The following is a 22,273-nucleotide window of genomic DNA, read 5'->3' as shown; positions in this document are numbered from 1 at the left end:
AATGCAGAGATTCAGAAAAGAGTGCGTATAAAATTGGTGAAATCTGAATAAGCTCTGCGGATTGTACCAATGTCAGTATCTTGGCTTTGATAGTACATTATAGTTATGTAAGAAACTGGATAACAGCTCTATGGGACCACTCTGTAGTAGTACTATTTTACAACTCCCTGTGAATTTGTAATAATTTCAAAATAAATTAACTATAATAAAGTGAGTTAATTCTAAATATTTTAGAACTCACACATTTGCATATTATGAAACAGAACTACATTTTTATATGGAAAATAGTCAAAATACAAAAGAGCATACATATATTTCTCTTTATTCCAGAAATGGAAATGAGTATATAAGTTCCTCATAATTGCACACAGTACATTTCCAAACCTGGAGAGGTAAATCAAAAAGATTTGTTGCTAAACATCTGTATCAGGTAGAATTCAACCAAACGGCCAGAACCAGTAGTAAATGTACATATATAGAAAATACATATATATACATTCATATATATTTCCCATACATTCACTTGAAGCTACTGTCTTACACAATTGCTGGCCAAGCAAATCCAGTATCTGCAGGGCAGTCAGTCAGGAGGAGTCTGGAACCAATAGGTGAAATTTTTCTCTTTCTCCTTCTCTCCGTTTCTCTCAGTCTCAAAAACCTGAGCCCTGATTTAAAGGTTTCCTCACTGTTCACACAGGGCCAACCAGATTATCCAGGATAATCTCTCCTACTTTAAATCAACGGATTAGAAGCTTTCATCTACAAAATGCCTCCGCAGCAACACGTGGATGAGTGTTTGAGTAACTGGAGGGCGAAGACGCCAAAAGTCACAGAACATAAACCACTCTGCTTGCAACTGGACAAATGTATTCATAGCCACCTTGGCTTTATTATAGGCCCTTCAAGCACAAACGACATAAATCAATAGTGGGAGTCGAGTTTACATCGGAAGAATGCCACTTAAAGAACTTCAGAGTTCGCCAGGGCCATAAAAAGTGGGGTTTGTGTTTGGACACAGCACGGGCATCTCTGCCTCGTGCTTCCATCGTGTAGGGGGCGGGCGCTGCTCGGGGCTGCAACGCGCTCGGCAGGGGGGCGGGGAACCCACCTGAAGCTGAGCGCGCGGCTGCGAGCCTTCTAAGTGGGCGGAGCCTCAAAGCCGGTGGCGTCGGCGACGGCGCTCAGCCCGCCAGAAGAGCGCTCGGCGGGCAGACGAGCAGACGGCGGGGAGCCAGCCAGCCGGGTAGAGCGAGTGCGGCCGGCGGTGGGGGGAGCGGGCGGGCGGCGGGGAGTGGTGAGGGGAGGAAGGAAAGGGAAGAGGCGGAGCGTGGGAGCGCACAGTGTCAGGAATACAATAGTGCTCCGCGCTGCCTCAGCGGCTGCCGCTGCCGCCGCCGCCGCCGCCCAACCTCCTGCCCAGGGCTGAGGCCTGACGGGGCCGGGCAGGCAAGGGCCAAGGCGGGAGCTGAGGCGGTGGGGGGCGGGGGGACGGCCCCGGTGGATCGGGCGGCCGGGGCTGGAGGGCGGGGTGTGGAGAGGATTCGGGGGCAGGTGCGAGAGAAGGAAGAGAAGAAAGCGGGCGGCTAGGGGGGCGGTGACCACCTCTATTGGACTCGCCCGGCACATTGCGGGGGGGCCCCTAGTGTGGAGCGTGTGGAGCTGGGTGAGGGAGCCACGACATCGCTGTGCGAAGGTAGGCGTCACAGAGGGCGGACGCGGTGCGAGCGAGGTGGGGGACGCGGTCGCGAAGCGTAGGCAGCAGGAGTGGCGGCCTCGGGGACTGGGGGAGCCAGCGGCGCGGAGCGCAACGTCCCGACCCGGCCTCGTCACACTCAGGGTAGCTCGGCTCCACATAGCGGTCGCTTCTGGCGTCCCCTGAACCTTGGAGCCAAGAGCGCGTGTGGGCTGAGGTAAAGTGTCTGGTGGCCCCTCTAACTGGCTGGGCAGTGCCTGGTGGCCGAAGCTGGGGGCGGGGGCGAACGCGCACACGCGAGCTCGGCTCCAGCTCCTGACTGCACGCGGAGGACTTGAGCGCCATAACCGTTGCGGCTCTTCCCTCCGGTGCCCCCTCCCGTCCCTGTCCTTTGCGTGGTAGAGGGGCTCTGGGGGCCAGACGGGTGGCGGGAGGGCGTGCTCTATCGCCGCCCTGGGGCCGGGTGCTCAGAGGAGAGGAGCGGTGCGAGGGCGCACCCTGGCTGCTTCGCGTTGGAGAGCGGGAAGCGCCTGCAGTGCGCCCAGCGACCAGGCACCCCGGGGAGCCTGGGTGCCAGACGAGCGGGAGCGCGGGCGCCTGCGGGCCGGCGAACTCAACTTTCCCTTCTCCAGTCATTGTTCAGATGCTGCAAATCGAGTAGGCAGGTAGCAAGCGCTTCTGGGGCTGGGAAAAATCGGGAGGGCTTTGCAACTTAATGGGCAAATTTTCCCACCACCGGCCCAGGCGAAGTTGGAAACTTTTCTCCAGCTCTGAAGTTCGTTCTTTTACCCCTCCGCTGTGTGTGTGTGGGTCGTAGATTTTTTTTTGAAGCCCCCAGTCTTTTTCTCTCACTTTTCGGAACGGCTTTGATAAAGTCTGGCTTTAAATTGCACAGGGCAACCTGCGTTTATTATCTGTGAGGAGAAAGGGGGGGCAGGATCTCGAGTGAGGGACTTTAATGGTGGTCCGTGGAGGCATGTTTAAAAGTTTATGTAGTTTATATCATTATGCAGCCCTAGGACATATGTAGCTCGTAAGGATTTGGCATGAAACTTGTTTGGCTGCTCCTTGGCTTTCAGAGCTGAAGGGAATCCATGGCCTCAGAAGTGCGAGGGGATTTTTGGGGGGGAATTGGGGGGGTTCCTTTGTGAGATGTGTTTATCTGTGAAGCTGAGGGTGGGATCCTTGTCCTCGACCCTCCAGGTCTGATAGCCTAAGAAATCAAAACTGTGTTGACGGTGATTCCAGTAGCCTGGAGGGAAGGACGACCTCATTCCCTGTATTCACGTTGTTAAATATAACTCTTAAACTCAGAAAGTAATGAAAAAAAGTAAAAAGTGGTTGCACAACATCACTCCTTTAAGCAAGCCAGAATCCACTTTCCCAGAGTAGTTCTTTTAAATACCTTCCCTGCAGCCACTTCTTGTCAGCCTCGGGGGTGGAGGGTGGAGGGTGGGGGCGGGGACGTAAGCAGAGTCCGCCTGAACAAAGCATTGTGTTTTTATTTAGTTTAATACTTTCATAACATCTGTAGACAGTGGGAATGTGAATCGCGGCCTTCGGACAGTTCTCGTGCTTTTATAGCATCTTGTGATGACTCTGGATAGGTGAAAATAGATTTTTTTTTCCTTTTTTTGTTTAGCCTTCAGAGTACCTCCACAACCTATCATTTTCTCTTTAATTTAAAATGAGCTCTGAGCTTAAATACTTGAGTTGTGAAAGGATAATACTCTGTCTTCAAGAATTACCTGAGATCTTTGGGGAGCGCTGCTCGGTGCCCAGCATGTATTAACCTCTCAATGTTAGGTATCATCATTGCTTTTTTCCAATTGTTCTCTTCTCTACAGTTTGCTAGAGAAGAGCTCTTAGCCTGTTATTGTTGCCTTGAAACAGTTCCTTGGATTTTCTGGTCACCCAGTTCTGGAGTAATCAGTACTATCCTATTCTGATTCTAGAATTCACACTGTCTCCCCTCTTTTCTGAGTAATGTTGCTAGGCCTTCATAGTGTCACTGGAAGGGCAGAGTAAAGAAGGACTGCCTTCCAACTCCTTGAAGTGTTTCTGATCAGCTTGGAGCTAAGAGTGACTTGGAAGCAGTCTTTAGGGCACTGTGACCTACCTTCTCACCTGTAGAGAAGGTTTCCAGAGCCAGGACAGGTGATGCTTTAGGTAGGGCAATCATCACAACTGAGAAGTATGGTTGGTGAAAGTTAAAGGACAAGGATGTTGAACACTTTTAGGTTTAGTATAGTCTTCTCCTTTGATAATGCTCATCTTTTTCCCTCTCTCATGTTCCACCAACCCTAACAACCATCTCTCCCCTAAAAGACACAAAGCCGTCTCTTGTTTTTTACTTTGAGGTATAGCTAGAACTAAGCAAGTATTTTGGGGATGGTGAGAGAGGCAGGAGACATCAAGTGTTTGTAAAGTCATAGCATCATAGAGGGCTGTTACAAACTTGAAATGGGTACAGAGAGTGAGGCTAAAAATGGGGTTGAACATTATCATGGGACCTACTGTACCTACCTCCTCATGGAGCTTCCAAAAGAACAGGAGCCTAGGAAGGTAGAAGTCATGCTGACTTACCTTAAGAAAATCTCTCATCAGGGCATAATTATCTGGGACTTTTACTTATCTCCCTTTATAGATATGAGGAGGGTGTTGACACTGTCCTAGCAGTTTTTATGGTGCTGGGGATCAAACCCAGGGCTTTGAACATGCTAGGCAAGCACTCTACCACTGAGATGTATCCTCAAGCCCTGGTACCCTCCTAAAATGGGGATGTTTGAATAGCTCACAAGTTTGTTGCAGACTGGGGAAGATCTAGGATGAGTGGTTATAAGTGATGAATGAGTAAATAAGAGGGTGTTAGCAAGTTGTCATTACTGATCGAGTAAATACTGCTTTGAATTTTCTGTTTTCTGTAGTCTTTGTGACTCCCCCATGGTTATTTTTTGCCTCCTCCCTTTAGGTCTTTCCATAGACAGTAACAGCAAAACTCTTAGCATTAGAATGTCTCTGTGCTGGGTCCTAGGAATTCTGGCTCTTCTACCTCCCCATGCTAGGCAGTTTCTTAACTTCTCTGTGCCTAGGAAGAACTTGCCTAATCCCATAGCTAAGTTTGGGAAAAGGAAGATCAGAATTCAGAGGACTGCCCTTCTGAGCATGAGGGCAGGCCCCTGAGGGGCCGGGTGTGGGGAAATTGTACTGGTGTTTTGGCCAATAGGAGACATCTGTAAGTTCATGAATACTATTTAAGCAACAAATAATTTCATTTCTGCCCCAACACAGAAGCCATAGCTACTCGCTGCTACCCAGGGAGCTCCTTTTCCCTTAATATTGGCAGATTGGCAAGGACACCTGAGCCTGGAATGTGTTTTTGGAACAGCTAACAAGAAGATATGGTACCATCATGGCCAATACATTAGGCTTTATGTGTTGGAATCTCCTGGGAAGCTTTACCAATGTTATTCCCTTTTAGATTTTAAAAACTTAATTTTGATAAAATATTATATTTACAAAAATGTTGCAAGATTGGTACAAAAAACTCACTGTATTTCTTTTATACAAGGTCACCAGTTATCAGCAGTTTGCTTTCATTTGCCTTATCATTTGTTCTTTCTGTTTCTTTTTCCAAATCATTTGAGCATAACTAATAGTAATGCTATTGTCAAGGCCATTCTGTCTTGAAGTATGTCTGGGCTGCAGCCACTGGCATAGCAGAAGATTGACCTCTCCTTTCCTCACCATTCTTGTTAAGTTTGTTTCTATGAAAATTCACTCCCCTACTTTGTGGACATAGTATATTCTCCAACATTTTCATTTAATTCATTCAGCATGTATGGAGTGCCTTCTATTTGCTAGAGGTATAAGAGTTGAAAGATACTTATCGCTTTAAAAGCTCAATGTCCAGTGGGGAAAAAATAAGGAATCTTCTCACAATTAGGGGGAGTAGTGTTCTGCTGAAGGATTTACCTTGAGGGGACACACCAGCCTAGTTAAGGTTCTGAAGAGTAGGTGTCTGGGAGTCATTTAGATGGATGTCCATCTTCTCTGACACCTTGCTGCTCTCAGGTGACAAGGTTCATGAGTTAGGAAAGCCTTCAGTGGTCACAGGTGAGGGTATCAGACCAACTTGGATTTGAATTCTGGCTCTTCTACTTCCCCATGCTAGGCAGCTTCTTAACTTCTCTGTGCCTCAGTTTCTTCATCTACCAAACAAACCATGTCTCCAAAGATGGTAGTGAGAATGTAATTGAAGTAGTAGTGGACCTGTAACATTCATTGCATCTTTTCCTGTGTAGGGAATAGCATGAAAAGTATTAGCTATTAAGGTGGGATCCAAGGGGGTATTTGGGGGTTTTTTTGTGTAATTGCTAGTGGTAGTAGGAGATATGATGGATGATAACAATATTATTAACAATTTCCTCTGTGCTGAGCACTGGAGATCTCTGAGCAGAGGCTGTCTCTCTAAGGTGTGAGGCTTAGAAAGGTGAAGCAGATCCCGGAAGAAGTAGAATTCCTCTGTGAAGGAGACCAGGAAGGTGCCCTTGGAACCTCAAGAATGAGCAGGAATAAACAGGGTAAAAGATAGAGAGAAGCGATTTCCAGGCAGAAGAAACAGCAGGTGTTGTGAGGGCTCTGAGGTGGGAGAGAGATGTGGAAAGGGTCCACAGAGGTTTGGCTAGGATCTGGGGAAAGAGAGATGAGGTAGGCAGGGGAAGATTGACAGGGCCTTATGAGACCTCATTAAGGATCTTGTCCTTGTTTTATGCCAAGGACAATTCGAGGACACTGGAAGGCATTTTTCACCTTATCATGAACCGTGTGTGTGTGTGTGTGTGTGTGTGTGTGTGTGTGTGTGTGTGTGTGTGTGTTTAATCTGGAAAAACATCCAGAGCTGGTGGAGTCACTCAAGTGGTAGAGTGCCTGTATCAAGTGTGAGGCCTGAGTTCAAACCCCAGTACCACCAAACCAAACCAAATGAAACGAAACAACAAAAGCTTCAGTGTGGTCTAACCAGAATGGTTTCAGAAAGTTATTTCTCCAGTGTCCTACCTTGTAATCCAATAGAGGCAATGTTTCTGACTCAGATGTGTAGGTCATAAGCAGTTTTTACTGTCCACTGTGAATATTGCTAAAAAGTTGCTATGATACTAGAAGAAGCTGGTCCTTCAGAATGCTTCTACAAAGAGGTTTAATTAGGTTCCTATATCTGATGATTTTTAGGCTGCATTAAAGGGAGATGTTTCAGCTTTCAATGAGTCCTGTAAAATGGATTTTATGAAACTGGAATTGGGAGAAAATTTTTCTGGAAACCTGGGTTGATGTTCAGTGTTAGAAATGGAACTGTCAAGTGTAAGACTTTGACTTAAATCTATCACGATAAAGATATTTCAGTGACTAACTGGAAATTTGTCATGTTTTTGTTTTCTGCGTGTGTGCACCATCTGTGATGGCAGACAGTGCATTTGTGAGAATCTGGGAAGACTTAAGCATTTTTTCAAAACTTATCTATTCTCATCCAGGTGCTGGAGGTTTTTGTGTTTGAAACTGCTTCTTATGTAGGTAGTAAACTTCACAGGAGGAAAACCGGTGCCCCCTCCCCCCTTTTCCATTTATACTAGGCCACAAACACATTTACTTTTAAATAGTAGCCTGTGTCAGTTAGCTTTTTGTAGGGGGACGATGGTTAGTAGGTGGCTGGATGATCTATGTAGGAGGCCCTAAACTAGAATGGCTCATCTCTACTCCATGTTGTCTTTACTCTAGCTGACTAGTCTGGGCTTGCTAATATGGTGGTCTCAAAGAGTAGCAAGTGAGAGCAAGCACCAGTGCACAATCATTTTTCAAGTGTCTGCTTATGTCACATTTGCTGTTATTCCATCATCTACATCACACAAGTGTTTCCATGGTCACAGCAAGAATCATTGTTGAAGGGAACTGTTGAAGGAGGTGGATACAAGGTGATATGAAAAATTCAGGGTGTTTAATGCAATAATTCATAATAATTGGTAATAAATGTAGCACTCAGGCTGGGGATGTAGTTCAGTCAGTGCTGGAGTGCTGCCTAGTATGTGCAAGGTCCTGGGTTCAATCCCCCAAAAAATAATTTTTAAAAAATGCAAAAAAATTTTAAAAAGAACTTCTCTATTAGCACTTCACTTCTGATAAATCTTATTAAACATCATTTCTGAATACAGTATATTCTGGAGACTAAGTAATATGGATATGCCTTTAATAACACCTTTTCTTCTTCTAAGTGTGAAGTGGAATAATGATTTTTCTAAGAGGAAGCCAAAGGGAGACTGGTTTTGGATATAAATATTATGAGAGGCTCAACTACTCCGTGATCTTGTATAGCTATTACCAAAGGAGTCCCTGGGCTTTCTCAACCCTCATTCATTCAAGCTTTGTCACAAAAACCCTAGTGTACTAGACCGTATACTAGGTTTTGTAGTTAAGCAAAAAGACTTAACCTGGTAATCTGCCACCACCTAAGAAATAAGAGAAACGATTGCAACTTCTCCTTGAAACCTTTAAAGAGATTTATAATTTTTAACTGAGTTGACATCTTTATCTTTAGTTGGGCACTGTAGTAAGGACAAAGGGTCCTATGTAGATGTGTTTTATTTGGTCACAGTTTTAAAATCTCCCTGTGATTTCAGTGAAGAATCCAGCATTGTACTGTGAAGTGAGTGGCCAGGAACCACCAATTTGGGACATCAGCTTTTGACCTTTGTTCTGGAACATCTCAAAGGTAACATTCTTCACATAACTAACACAGGCTTGGGTACTGAAATATATTACATAAAAAATGCAACTAGATTGTAGGAGGCACATGTGGGAAACTAAGTACAAGGCTCATTTTGTGCATCTTAGAGGTATACGTTCCTCCAGAAAATTACTTGGTGATAGAATCTTAGCTTCTCTTCTTTCCTCCTTAAAATTTTTATTTAAATTCCAAACATCTTAGAAGTCAGTGACTTTTTAAAATGTATGACATTTTCATACATGTATACAATGTACTTTAACCAGATTCAACCCCCATTACCCTCTTCTGTTGTTCCCCCTCTCCATCCTTACTAGCAGGTTTTTTTTTTATCATCCATTCTGACTGGGATGAGGTGGACCTCAATGTAGGTTTTGATTTGCATTTCCCTAAAGCCCTCAAAATTTATAAACATACATGGCATGTGACCTTGCAGACACTTCTAGGAATTTATTCAATAAATACTTGCATATTAATTGGAATGTTTCTTATAATCTCAAAAGATTGGTAATATCTTAAGTGTCAATCAAGGCTTGGTTATACAATAGAGTATTGCACTGATATTACATGATGTGCAACATTTGCAGAGTAAAAAAAAGCAAGAAACAGAATAAGGTATACTGTATGCTACCATTTATCTAAAACAACAGTGAATGAGGGTAATAAACAATTTTTGCTTATATAGACATAAAATATTTCTGGAAGGCTTTTCAAAACACCAATAGTTTGGGACTTGCGTAGCCAGGGGATAGTGGGTAAGAGGGAGACTTTCACTGCATAAACTTTGCCATATTATATGATAAATATAATATTCATATAAAATGTTACATACTATATATAATATATATTTATATATTCATATAAAATGTTATAATATTTATATAAACATATAAAAATGTTCTTTTTTAATAACTGAATAGTAGTCCATGGTATGTACCAGTTTGTTCATTCACCTGTTGAAAGATAAATTGGTTGCTTCCAGTTTTGGGTGATTCTGAATAAAGCTAATTAGCATATAGGTCTTGTGTGGACATAAATTTTCAGTTCCTTTGGACTTACCTGGGAATGGGATTGCTGGATCTTTCTTTGAGAGAAACTGTGAGACTACCTTCCAAAGTGGTTATTTTGCATTGCTACCAGCCACGAATGTGAAATATGTGTTGAGGTTCATTTTTCTGCATGTGGATGTTCAGTTGCTCCAGCACCATTTGTCGAAAAAAGTATTCTTTCTCCATTAAATTGCCTTTGCACCTGTATATCTATTCCTGGGCTCTCTGTTGCTTGAATTTATGTGTCTTAAAATTTTTCATTATCACACTGTCTTTTTTGGCACTGTTATGAATGGAACCCAGGACTTCTCACTTGCTAGGCTAGTACTCTACTACTGTACCCCCAGCTAGAGTACATTATCTTGATTACTATAGCTTTATAAGTCTTGAAATAAGATAATATCAGTACTCCTGCTTTTTTCTTCTTTTTCAGAACTGTAGTAGTAAGAGAGGACCACTTAACTTACTCTAATCTTGGAATGCATTCTCTCTCACACCATTAAGTATTATGTTGCTTGTAGGGTTTTGTTTTTGCTTTTTTGGTGTATGTCCTATTGTGTAGAAAAGAGTTAACCTAACAGGCTTCAAGCTGCTATCTTAGAAAACCTGCTTACAAAATTGGCCTTTGGCTTATATATGGAAAATTGACTTTCAAACACTTTTTTAAATAGAAGCGTACATTCTACCTTTATTTATTTTTCAGTGGTCTTCATATCTTTTGGGTTTTTTTTTTTAATTTAAGACCATAGTAGGAACTCAGGCTTGCACTTGCTAAGCAGGCACTCTACCACTTGAGCTATGCCCCCAACCCCATATCTTTTGCTAATTCTAGTTTCCCACCTTGCCCGAAGAATTTCCTTTAACATTTCTTTTAGGACATGTCTGTTAGCAGTAAATTCTGTTTTTGTTTGAGAAACTTTCAAATTTCCTTCACTTTTGAAGTAGACATTCAGTGGGATATAGAATTCTGAGTTGACAGGCTTTTTTTCTCTTTTATATACAATGATATAGTGGAGTGCCAGTGTTGCATGGTTTCTGATGGGAAGTCTACTGCGATTATTATCCTTGTTGCTGTATAGTTAATGTGTCTCTTTTCCTCTGGCTACCTTCAAGGCTTTCTTTTTGTCTATGATTTTAAGCAGTTTGAATATGATATGCTTAAGTATGGCTTTAAATTTTTTTCCATATTTATCCTGCTTGGTATTCTCTGAACTTGTGTGTCTATTACTAATTTTGCAAAGTTCTCAGCCATTGTTTTCTCAAATAATTCTCCCTCATTCTGTTTATGTTCTCCTAGGCTCCAATTATGAGTTTGTTATACTGTTTGTTGTTGCCCTATAGTTCTTGAATGCTGTGTTCTATTTTTTCACTCTTTTGTCTCCTTTTGTTTTAATTTTTATTTACCTGATCAATAAATATCATCTTCAAGCTCACAGATTTTTTTCTTGGCTGCATCATTGTACTGTTAAACCCACTGTTGATTTTTTTGTACTTTTTTTGGTGGTGGTGGTAGGGACTGAGCTCTGCTACTTGAGCTACACCCTAGCCCTTTTTTTTTAAACTTTTTTTTAATTTCCAGTATTTCCGTTTGATCCTTTCTGTTTTGTTTTTTGGTAGTACTGGAGCTTGAACTCAGGACCTAGTGGTTGCTAGGCAGGTGCCCTGCCTCCATTCCTTTTTGATTTAGGTTATTCTTCAGATAGGGTCTCACTTTTTATCTAGGGCCAGCCTTAGACCTTGATCCTCCTACCTGTAGACTACCATGTAGCTGGAATTACAAGCAAGTACCAAGCATGGCTTGCCCTTGCTAACATTTTGCTGGGGCTGGCCTCAAGCCATGATTCTCCGAATCTCCACCTCCTGAGCAGCTGTAATTATAGACATGAGCCACTGAGCCCAGCAAGAAATTTTATTTATTTATTTGCAGTACTGGGATTTGAACTCAGGGCTTTGCACTTGCTAAGTGAGCACTCTGCCACTTGAGCCATACTCTCAGCCCTTAATACTTTCTTGTAAGTTTCATTTCTTTGCTGAAATTATGTGTCTGGTCTTGCACATTATCTGCTTTTCACATTTGAGTCTTTAGCATATCATAATTCTTTTTAATTTCTCTTCTCTTTTCTTTTGGTGGTGGTACTAAGGTTTTCAACTCCAGGGCCTTGTGATTGCTAGGGAGATATTCTACCACTTGAGTCACACCCCAGCCCTTTAGTTATTTTTCAGATAGGGTCTCACGTTTTTGCCTGAGGCAGGCCTCAGACCATTATCTTCCTACCTGTGGCTTCCTGTTTAGCTGGGATTACAGATGTGAACCACAATGGCTGTCCCTAAATTTCATTTTTTGTAACTTATATTTTTGTAGTCCCAACATCTGTGTCATATTGAGCTTGGATCTGATGATTGCTTTGTCACTTGGAATATTTTCTTGCTTTTTGTTATGCCTCGTAAACATGCTGAAAGCTTAGCATGGGCAAGAGATGCTGAGGTAAATCTTTGATATATTTGGAGAAAAACATTGGTTAATTTTTGCTAACTAGACCTTTAGTGTGGAAATTTGCGTTAATCTAGTCAGGAATTGGCCTGTGTTTGATGTTGTTTTTGCTGTGGGCACCAGAGATTTCCGATTCCTGTAGTGATACCTTCGTTTTGACTCTAGCTTTGGATTTTTCCTTTGTGCTGCTTTCCAAGACCTGTTTTTCTACAGCTCTCACAGTTGTATTCCACTCTTACTAACCAGATAGCTGGTTTTCCAGGTGGTGATTAGTGGGGAGGTGGGAGGGAGTTCTCTGATGATCTGATTAAGCCTGAGACTTAGGCAGGTATTGGGACCCAGGTCTTGACCATGTCCCTGACAAAATAAATTTCCTGTTCATCCTGCAGGGGTGGAGCTGCTTTTTCTTTTTCTCCTGGTTCACTTTCCCCAGCTGTGTTGGGTAACCACCAGTGTTTTCAAGCTGTGGGTCTTAAGTCCTTCCCCTGAGGATCAAGTCTTTTGTTCTGTACTAGAGATAAAGAAAAGGGCAAGTTTCACAGTGGGTTCTGTTTTCCTCAGCCAGCCAGCATCACCATGGGAGCTTTCTCTGAGATTTTCCCTGGTCTTCACTGTGAGTGCCTGGCAGAATTCCTGTAGGAAAAAACTTACAAGAGGGCGGAAACCTCCCTGTGCAGAATCCACCAGCTTCACACTCTGGCCTCCAGTCATTTATCAGAATTTCTAGTTTAATTTTGCTATAGATATATACTCACAGGCCTGTATCTCTCTGCAGGCCCCCGTCTCTGTAGATATTAGGGTCATGGTTTGTCCTGCAACCTCAATTCTCACATAGGTCCAAGAAAAGTAGTTGCCTTTTAATTTGTCTAGCTTCCTTCTTTAAGTGTGGAAACGATGGCTTCCCAATACTTTACATGTTCGAGCTGAATCCTGAGTCCTAAAGTAAATCTCAATCTATATAAATATCTAATGCAGTACATGATACGTAGAAACTCAGTACAGATGAGGGTTTTTTCTCTTTATTTCTCTTTTATTCGCCCCCTTGAATTTTATGGTTTTGTAATTAGGGAGCCAAGAACAATTGATTCCGGTTTGGGCTCTGCCTGTTTTATGCTTTAAAAACCTTTACACTACTAGCAGTAGGTTGTATATTTGTCTTCCTTTCTTCAAAATTCTGTGTGTGTTTTGCAGTTATTGAGCACATTATTAGCACTTAGTAATTGCCTCATGCAAAATTAAAGCATGATTTAGTATATCTAGATTATATGTTTTGTTTAGTGATCATGTATTTGTCATTTTTCCCTACATTGCCAGGTGTCTATTCAGTTCATCAAACATTGGTTGAGTGACCCCTGTGCTATGAGCAAGACACTAGGTTTTGAGTAGAGTACAAGCCTGACTTGGTAAGTAGGGTATCCAAGGGGTCCGCAAGGGCAGTGGAAGTCCTGTGGAGGGAACGATGTTGCAACTTGTAAAATATCTCCATTTCAATCTGGAAGCATTATAAAAATACTTTTAGTAACTATCTTATACTACTGATATATGAATGCATTTTAGTAAAAGTCAAAAAATGTAGAAAGAACCATAGTTGTTCTTGACATCCTTGTTCTTTCACATCTTGTACCCAGAGTTAATTTTGATTACTTATTTTTGTTTTACTATACAAACTGCTATTTGAAATGTCATGCCATCTAATTTAGTGAAATACTTTCTAAGGCAGTAAACACCCAACTATATTAACTTTTAAGGAATGTTTATGTAAAGAGATGACGTTTTGGTTTGGATTGTGTGACTTAGTAATGATGCTTTGTTTCACATAATGGTGTAACTATTTTAAATTTTAAATCCTATTATTAGTATAGTAAATGTGTCTGGTAAATAAGAAGTGCAGAAATTAATACTAACCAAAAAGAAGGTGACCTGTTGCTTAAAAAAAAAAAACAGTAAATGGAATTTTTTGGTTGTCTGGTGGATTGTAACACATACATAAATCAATGTAACCACCAACACATCCAAACTACAGAATAATTCTATTATCCCCAACCAAACTCTTTAGTGACACTTCAACCCCTGGATGTCACTGATTTGTGCTCTATCATTATAGTTTTGTCATTTTGAGACTATCACATAAATGTAATCAGTCTGTATGTAATCTTTTGAGCCTTGTTTTTTATTCAGCTTAATGCTTTTGGGAGGTCATGTCATCCAAGTTGTTGTGTTTTTCCATAATTTATTCCTTTTTATTGCTAAATAGTAAGCATTCCATTGTATAGGTATATCATAATTTGTTAATCACTCACCATTGAAGGGCATTTGAGTCATTTCCAGATTTTGGTGATTATGAGTAGAGATACTATAAAAATTCACATGTAAGTATTTGTGTAAGTTTGCATTTTTCTATGGTAAATATCTAGGAATGAGATTGCTAGAACTATACTTCCACTCACAGTGACTAGTTAGCTAAACTTTGAATGCCAGAATGTGTAGAGTAGCAACAAGACTCATGTTTTGAATCCTGCTTCTTGAGCGAGTTTAACCTTTTTTGCCTGTTTTTTCATTCATGTTTCCAGATGACATCTGGGATTGTTGTATGAAATAAACAACATATTAAGGATAAAATGTTGATTAATATCTGGCATACTGAATACATTAGCTCATGTTTAATAGAATCTTTTTTGTCAGAAACTTTTGTCTTTGATTAATTAAACCAGAGCAGTTAATTAAGTAATTTATAAGTGTTGTATGCTTGATGGTCACATCTTCAAAGCATATAGGGAAATTTTAAAAACTTGTTCTCTATGGTGAAAAGGTTTAAGAACATGGATGTATAACAGTTGTGTATGACATCCAAAGGTTGGACCAGATACCTATTTTGATGATTTGTGACTTGCCCTCCCAACACTGAAGAATCACATTCACAAAAAATTGGGTGTATTACACATATCACATATAAGAAGCAAAAAGTAAGTCAGAATCAACTGACCCCCATTGAGTACTTGCTGTCTATATATCAAGCCTCAGAGAAGGCCTTCCTCGAGTGTATAGACCTGACTACCTCCCCACAAAGTAAGCAATTTGTAAATCACTAAGCTTTATTTTATATTTTTATAATATTTTATATATATTTATATATATTACATATATGAATAATTTCGATCATGTTTACCCCCCAGGTCATGTTCTCCCCCCAATCATGTTCTCCTTTTCCCCTGCCCCTTCCACTGGTCCGCCCCCCCACTGCCAGACAGGCTCCTTTTTATACTCATGTCCCATGTCATCATCATCATCTATTTTAGGTCTAGATTCTGCATATGAGTGAAAACATGCTATATTTGGCTTTTTGAGCTTGGCTTATCACACTCAGTGTGATCTCCAGTTCCAGCCATTTTCCTACAAATGACATAATTTTCTTCTTCTTTACTACAAATGACATAATTTTCATTCTTCTTTATGGCTGAATACTCCACATTGTGCGTATGTACCACATTTTCTTTATCTGTTCATCAGTTGTTGGGCACATAGACTGATTCCATAGCTTGGCTATTGTGAATAGTGCAGCAATAAAAATGGTTGTGCGGATATCTCAAATATATGTTGATGTACATTCCTATATGCCCAGGAATGGTATAGCAGAATCATATGGTAGTTTTATCTTTAGTTTTTTGAGAAACTCCCATACTGATTTCCTGAGTGGTTTCACTAATTTACACTCCTACCAGCAGTATATAAGGGTTCCTTCCCCCCACATCCTCGCTAACATTTGTTGTTGTTTGTTTTCTTGATGATAGCCATTCTGCTGGGGTGAGATAGAATCTCAGTGTTTTGATTTGCATTTCCTTTGTGGCTTAGGATGTTGAACATTTCTGTGTGTATTTATTACATTTGTACTTATGAGAACTGTCTGTTCAATTCATTTGCCCATTTATTATTTGGATTATATGTTCTTTTGGTGTTTAATTTTTTAAGCTCTTTGTATATTCTGGATGTTAATCCTTTATCCAAAGATAGCTTGCAATGATTTTCTCCCATTCTATGGATTGTTTCTTCATTCTGATAATTGTTGCCTTTGATATGCAGAAGCTTTTAAATTTGATATAATCTCATTTGTCAATTCTTACTCTTATTTCCTAGGCAATTGGAATCCTGTTCTGAAACTAGTTGCCTATGCCTATATCTTCAAGTGTTTTCCTGTAGTAGTTTCAAATTTTCAGATTTTACATTAAAATGTACTTCTCTTGGAGAAGATACATTTAAAACTTTGACTGTAAACAGCTGTTGTCCTGCTTTTCTGAAATGAAACTCACATCTTACACAGGAAGGATGTGTGTGTGTGTGTGTGTGTGTGTGTGTGTGTGATAAGCTCAAATTTAGCTGTCTCCATGATCACTAACTTAAATCCAGAAGAAACTGTTTATTGGCAGAATTGGGGTTTGAACTCAGGGCCTCCTTCTTGCCAGGTAGGCACTCTGTTACTTGAGCCACTCTGCTCTTTATCCCCTTAAGGAGAATCCAGGTAGGCACTTGACTTTAGGGAAACTATCTCTGGGCTGCTCTTTTGCCATGATCTCAGTACCATCACACTCCATGTCCAGCTCAACTTCTTCCATAGACATGCTGGCTCTAAAGGCCTCTTCCTTATACTCCCATACTACCCCTGCCATTAGGCTACCACTGACCCCTGACTGCTCATTACACAGTATGGTGGTGTCCTTATTCCTGAGAGCCTGACAGTCAAGGTCTCTCATGCGTAATCGTATCCTTTGTTACTATTTTTACCTATTACTTCTCAAACCCTCTTCTTTACCTGCTCCATTCAAGTGTTCATTCACAAGAGTCTATAAACATACCACTAGTCATCTGTTTCTGTCTTTGCTGCTCTGTCTAGTATGTTCTCCAAATTCCTCTGGGTTTGTTCCATATTGGATATTCCTCAAGAACTAATCTTTTTCATCTCAATGGTTCCTTCTACCTCTGAATCTCCATAGGACTAAATATGCTCAACACTCATTTCCCAAATGGGATGGTGTGCTTAATGGCCACAGTGTCATTTCATCTCTGTAGCACACCCCTGTACAGTGTGACTTTGAAGCTCATCCTGTCAAGAAATGGAGTCTATTCCTTGAATATGGGATGTCTTTGTGGCTTGCTTTGGCCAATAAAATGTAACATGATTGATTCTGGTGACTTCTTAGTCTGGGTCTCAAGAAATCTTGTAGCTTCCCCTCTTGCTCCCTGGGACTCCTGAGGCAACTATGTGAAGAAGCCCCAGCTAGCCTTCTGGAAGAGTGATGATCTGAAGAGAGAGGTTCAGTCAACAGCCAACTATCAGACATGTACATGAGGCGATCTTAGACCATTCAGCCCTAGTCACACTGTCAGATATCTATAACTATATGAGGAACCTTAGGAAAGATCAGCAGAACAATCGCCCACCTGATTCTAGCACAAATTACTAACGTACAGAATTGTGAGCAAATAAAATGGCTGTTATTTTGGCCATTAAAATTTAGTATGATTTACACAATAATAAACTACTGAAAGGGTGATGTTTGTATTGCTATATCCTCAGGCCATGTGGATATGTGCATGACAGGTTTTCTGCAAAAAAAAATTGTAGATCACTGTCATTGTGGGGTCATTCCTGTCTTAGCTTAATAGACAACCAAACTTCTCAGTTCTCATTTATCTTCTTGGCTATCACAACAGTTCAAAGCTTGACCTCAACACATTCTTCCAGAATAATACCTTGCAGTTCTTTGGTCCACTGAACCAGCACCTACCATTTGCCTCCATCATAGCCCCATGACAATTCATTCCACCCCATTGTCTCCATATTGCATCCCTCCTACTTACCCTTGTTCACTAATTCTGTAAAGATAACCCCTTGAGTACCCCAATGATATAAAACTATTCCCAGCACTCCCAGCCCTCAGTCATCACTCTGAACCATCACTACATGAATCACATGTGCTTACAATTGTGATGGACTTTAGAGTTTTTCTGGAACAATTCTGTCCAATTATGAAGTAGGAAAGCAAATCCCAGAAGAGGAATAATAATAACAATAATAGACTTATTCAAGGTTATTTGATGGCAGTGTGAGGACTAGAACCCATCTCATGTAGATTTTTTACCTAGTAGATTGCCTGTTTGTTTTCTTGCATCACCTGTTTGGTTCATGTGTGGGGAATTGCATTGATGAATACACCATGGAAGTTCTTTGGAGGCAAGCATAATACTTTTTACTTCTACCGTTCCACACTCACTTCTTATCCCCACTCAAAGACTACCAGTGACTACTATAAGATCCATCAATAGTCAATAATTTGATTAATTGATATTTAAAAAGCATTTTTTTTGGAACTGTTCTATATCTTGTTTGTGATAACTACAGCTGCACATTTGTCAACTTGAACAGTTCATTAAAAAGGTAAATTATGATGTATATAATTTTTAATGAAGTTATAATTCAAAGAAATTATGCTGAAGAAATCCATTTATTTGATAAATATGGCTAAAATGTATAGGTAACATGTTACTGTGTAAAATGAAGTTTGGCCCTTTGAAAATAAACTTATAGGTAATAGGCACTCAGTAAAATTAGTTTTCTTCTTCCTTGCACTTATTTCCTTCCTTACACACAAATGCTCCACGATCATCCCTCAAGGCTGGTAATGACAGCATTCTTGTCCTAGGAGATAGCTGGACCTTAGATGATTTCTAAGATCCTATGATCGGTTTAAACAGTAAACAAATGTCTTAGAATGCTATGGAAAATAAAAATATGTAAGCACAGCCACATTATTCTTAAAAGTGGCCCCCAGGACCATAATTTTAATTTCAAAATCTTAAACTCAGTTATAAAATAAACCATTAGCCCCTTTTTAGTGGAAATTATTTAAAACTTAAGCCTAAATCAAAAGGATGACTGAATGTTCTTAAAGTGTCACATAGGAACATTGGCTGAGAGGCCAACTCAAGAAGTATGAGTTCTCTTGGGGATTATGTCTTTGTTTGGCTCATTGTTTACTAATTATTGGGAACTAGACTTTTCCAAGTCATTTGTTTACTTAGATTTTTGTCTGGAAGATATATTAAAGTTTCTCTTTTGTAGAAGAAATAACCCCAAAGACTTCAGATTAACTTTCCTATAGCGTATAACTACTTTTCTATCAAATTTAGCAATCTTATTCTAGCATTCACTTTCAGTGCCTGTATATACTAGGTCTCTCAAATACACTTTGAGTCAGCTTTACAGCCTGTTAGTTCTCTGACTAAATTAAAAGTCTTTGACATGTCCTCATTCTGTATTTGTAAATTTGTGAGACATGTTTTTAATTTTGAAAATTATATTTTGATATCCAAACATCCTACAACATTGCCTGTAGGTCATTCCTCATCCTGCACAAAGTCCCTGAAATCTCCTCCTGAATTGCTGGGGTTTTGTTTGTTTTTGAGACAAGATCTCACTGCCCTCAAACTCTTGATCCTTCTGCCTCTGCCTCCAAAGTGCTGGAATTACAAACATGTGCCACCACCCGCAGCTGGATTGTTGGGTTTGATGCTATATGCCAGCTCTTAGAAATACCTTTGTGATTATGCTAGTACCTGAAGAGACCTTCACAGGACAAAGACTAGATACCTCTGTTGGTACTCAAGAACACTGCAGTAAGACTTTCTGGAACTATTCCCACAGAAGGGAAACTGATACTCTTTTTTATCATGTTCACATTGTATTTATAAGCTGATAGGATGACATTAAGAAACCTTTGTTTAGGAGATCAGGGCAGACAGACTCACACAGGGCCCTTCTTTCCTATCAAACACTATTTCTATAATCCACTTTTGCTAATAATGGCCATAAAATAACTATATGGTAGCAATAAAAATTGACAAAATACCAACTGCCTTAAAAATCTAATAGCTTTGGCAAAATATGCTACAACTTGTGATATAGCCTCCTTTTCCCTAACAAGTTTTATTTTAACGCTTTGCTTTTCATACTGCTGAAGAACACAATCAAATCAACAATTTCAGAAAATGCCTAGTGTATTGCAGACACTGTGCTTGGCTCCCACCTTTAAGCAGTCTCCACTAGTACTCAGTGTCAATCTCTGATTTGCAGTTGTAAGGATGAAAGCAAAGAACAGAGCCTAAATGGAGAGTTGTAGTCTGTCATGTCAGCACCTAAAAGACTCAAAATAAGCCAAACAGTGAATCTTTTTCACATGAATAAAAAGCTTAGTTATCTACAAGACCAGTGAATATTAAATGCATAAAAATTTGAAGTATCTTAAGAAACAAGGGCAAGTTAAACCATGGTTCACAAACTCTGATATTTATAAATATTCTAAGTCAGCTTCACAACTTTATTGGAAGAGTATTTATAAATATTCTGAGCTCAACAACTTTATTGAAAGAAGCATAAAACAAATGTCAAATTCAAAAACAATCCAGGTATGGTGCCCATTCATACAAAAAAGACCAAAATACCAACTTTCTATAAATTAAAGGTAATCTTCTGAAGAAATCTGCACCAAAGTTCTAGAATAATCACAGAGGACATGGACTGGGTTGAGGATATGCGACAAAGATGGAAGAAAAACATTTCACCCCACTTTTTTTCTACTAGTGGTTATTTAAAAGAAAAATGCAAAACAAAAATTAAAAACATCTACTTTTAATGTTTTACAGTAAGTGTTTTCAAAAAATAATTCACTTGAACCAGCTTTTGCTCCAGGATGTAGTGTTGTTCCCATCCTTATAATTTTTTTAAAGGTTAGAAAGGGAGGAGAGATAGGAAAGAGTAATGGGGTGAATTTGATTAAAAAGTACATTATCTGCATGTATGGAAATATCACAGTGAAACCCCTTATAGAATTAATTTACACTAATTTTAAAACGTGGGCTAATTTTATATTCATGACATCAAGCCCATTAAAGAAAATTTTGCTTAAGTATTTGTTGAGAGAAGTATTGGCTCAAGTTTTTTGTCCATTTTATTTTTTTGTATTTTTTGCGGTACTGGGGCTTGAACTCGGGCTTCACCTTGAGCCACTCCACCAGCCCTTTTTTATGATAGTTTTTTTTTGAGATAGGGTCTTGTGAAGTGTTTGCCTAGGGCTGGCCTCAAACCATAATCCTCCTGATCTCTGCCTCCTGAGTAGCTAGGATTACAGGCATGAGCCACCAGCACCCAGCTTATTTTGTCCATTTTAAAATTGAGTTGTGTGTTTTCTTACTGTTGAGTTTTCAAGAGTTTCAGCTTATTTTTTCCTCCTTTGAGAGTGTGGTCTTATTATGCAGCTCAGGCTGGCTTTGAACTCATGATCCTCTTGCCTCAGCCTGCCAAGCGCTGGGATTACAGGCTAGCACCATCATATCTAGCTAAGATTTTAATTTTATCAAAGTCCCTTTTTTTTTTCCTTTGCGGTACTAAGGCTTGAACTTAGGGCCTACACCTTGAGCCACTCCACCAGCCCTTTTTGTGTTAGGAATTTTCAAGATAGGGTCTCGTGAATTTACTTGCCTGGACTGGCTTCAAACCTGGATCCTCCTGATCTCTGCCTCTTCAGTAGCTAGGATTACAGGTGTGAGCCATGGGTGCCTGGTTTCATAGTCCAATTTATCATTTTAAAAATATTTTGTGCCAGGCACCAATGGCTCATACCTGTAATCCTAGCTACTTGGGAGGCTGATTGAGAAGATCGTGGTTCAAGGCCAGCCTGGGCAAATAGTTCATGAGACCCCATCTGCAAAAGAACCAGGGCAAGATGGAATGGAGTTGTGGCTCAAGTGGTAGAGTGCCTGATTTGTAATCATGAAGCCCTGAGTTCAAACCTCAATTCCACCAAAAAAAAAAGGGAAAAGGTATTTTACATTTGGGCTCACATTTTAGAACCCTTTTAACCCTAGATTGTGAGGGTTTTCTCATGTTTTCTTCTAAAAGTTTTGTAGTTCTTACATTTACACTTAGGTCTATTTTGAGTTAATCTTTTTTCTGGTTTTAGGTTTTGATGGAGTCTGCTTTTATGCATATAAAACAGTCCATTTTGCTCTGATTATTTTGGAGACGGGAGTCTTACGACCTATTTGCTAAGGCTGGCCTCATATAGAGAGTCTCCTGATCTCAGCCTCCCAAGTAGCTAGGATTGCAGCTGTGAGCCACTGGTATCTGATTCATGTTTAAGTTCTTTACCAGGTTAAGGAATTTCCCTTCTATTCCTAGAGTTGTTTTTTTTGTTTTGGTTTGGTTTTTTGGTGGCACT

At 40.3% G+C, this 22,273-nt stretch overlaps 1 protein-coding gene across 7 annotated transcripts in view; it reads left to right on the top strand.

Annotated features, from left to right (window-relative positions):
- The first annotated feature begins 1,156 nt into the window (after positions 1 to 1,156).
- The window catches only part of Jade3 (jade family PHD finger 3), a 139,877-nt gene continuing 118,760 nt past the window's right edge, over positions 1,157 to 22,273 (top strand). The window contains exons 1-3 of one of the 7 annotated variants that reach the window (XM_074063588.1): positions 1,225 to 1,243; positions 8,362 to 8,453; positions 13,320 to 13,408. The gene's annotated coding sequence lies outside the window, so the exon portion shown is untranslated. Of the gene's footprint in view, positions 1,244 to 1,534; positions 1,694 to 6,827; positions 8,454 to 13,319; positions 13,409 to 22,273 lie in introns of those variants that run through there. The other 6 variants (XM_074063586.1, XM_074063590.1, XM_074063589.1 and 3 more) reach the window with 6 other exon arrangements.

The sequence above is a fragment of the Castor canadensis genome, chromosome X, assembly GCF_047511655.1.
Source record: "Castor canadensis chromosome X, mCasCan1.hap1v2, whole genome shotgun sequence".
Classification (NCBI taxonomy): Eukaryota; Metazoa; Chordata; class Mammalia; order Rodentia; family Castoridae; genus Castor; species Castor canadensis.
This window is presented reverse-complemented; position numbering and strand designations above follow the sequence as displayed.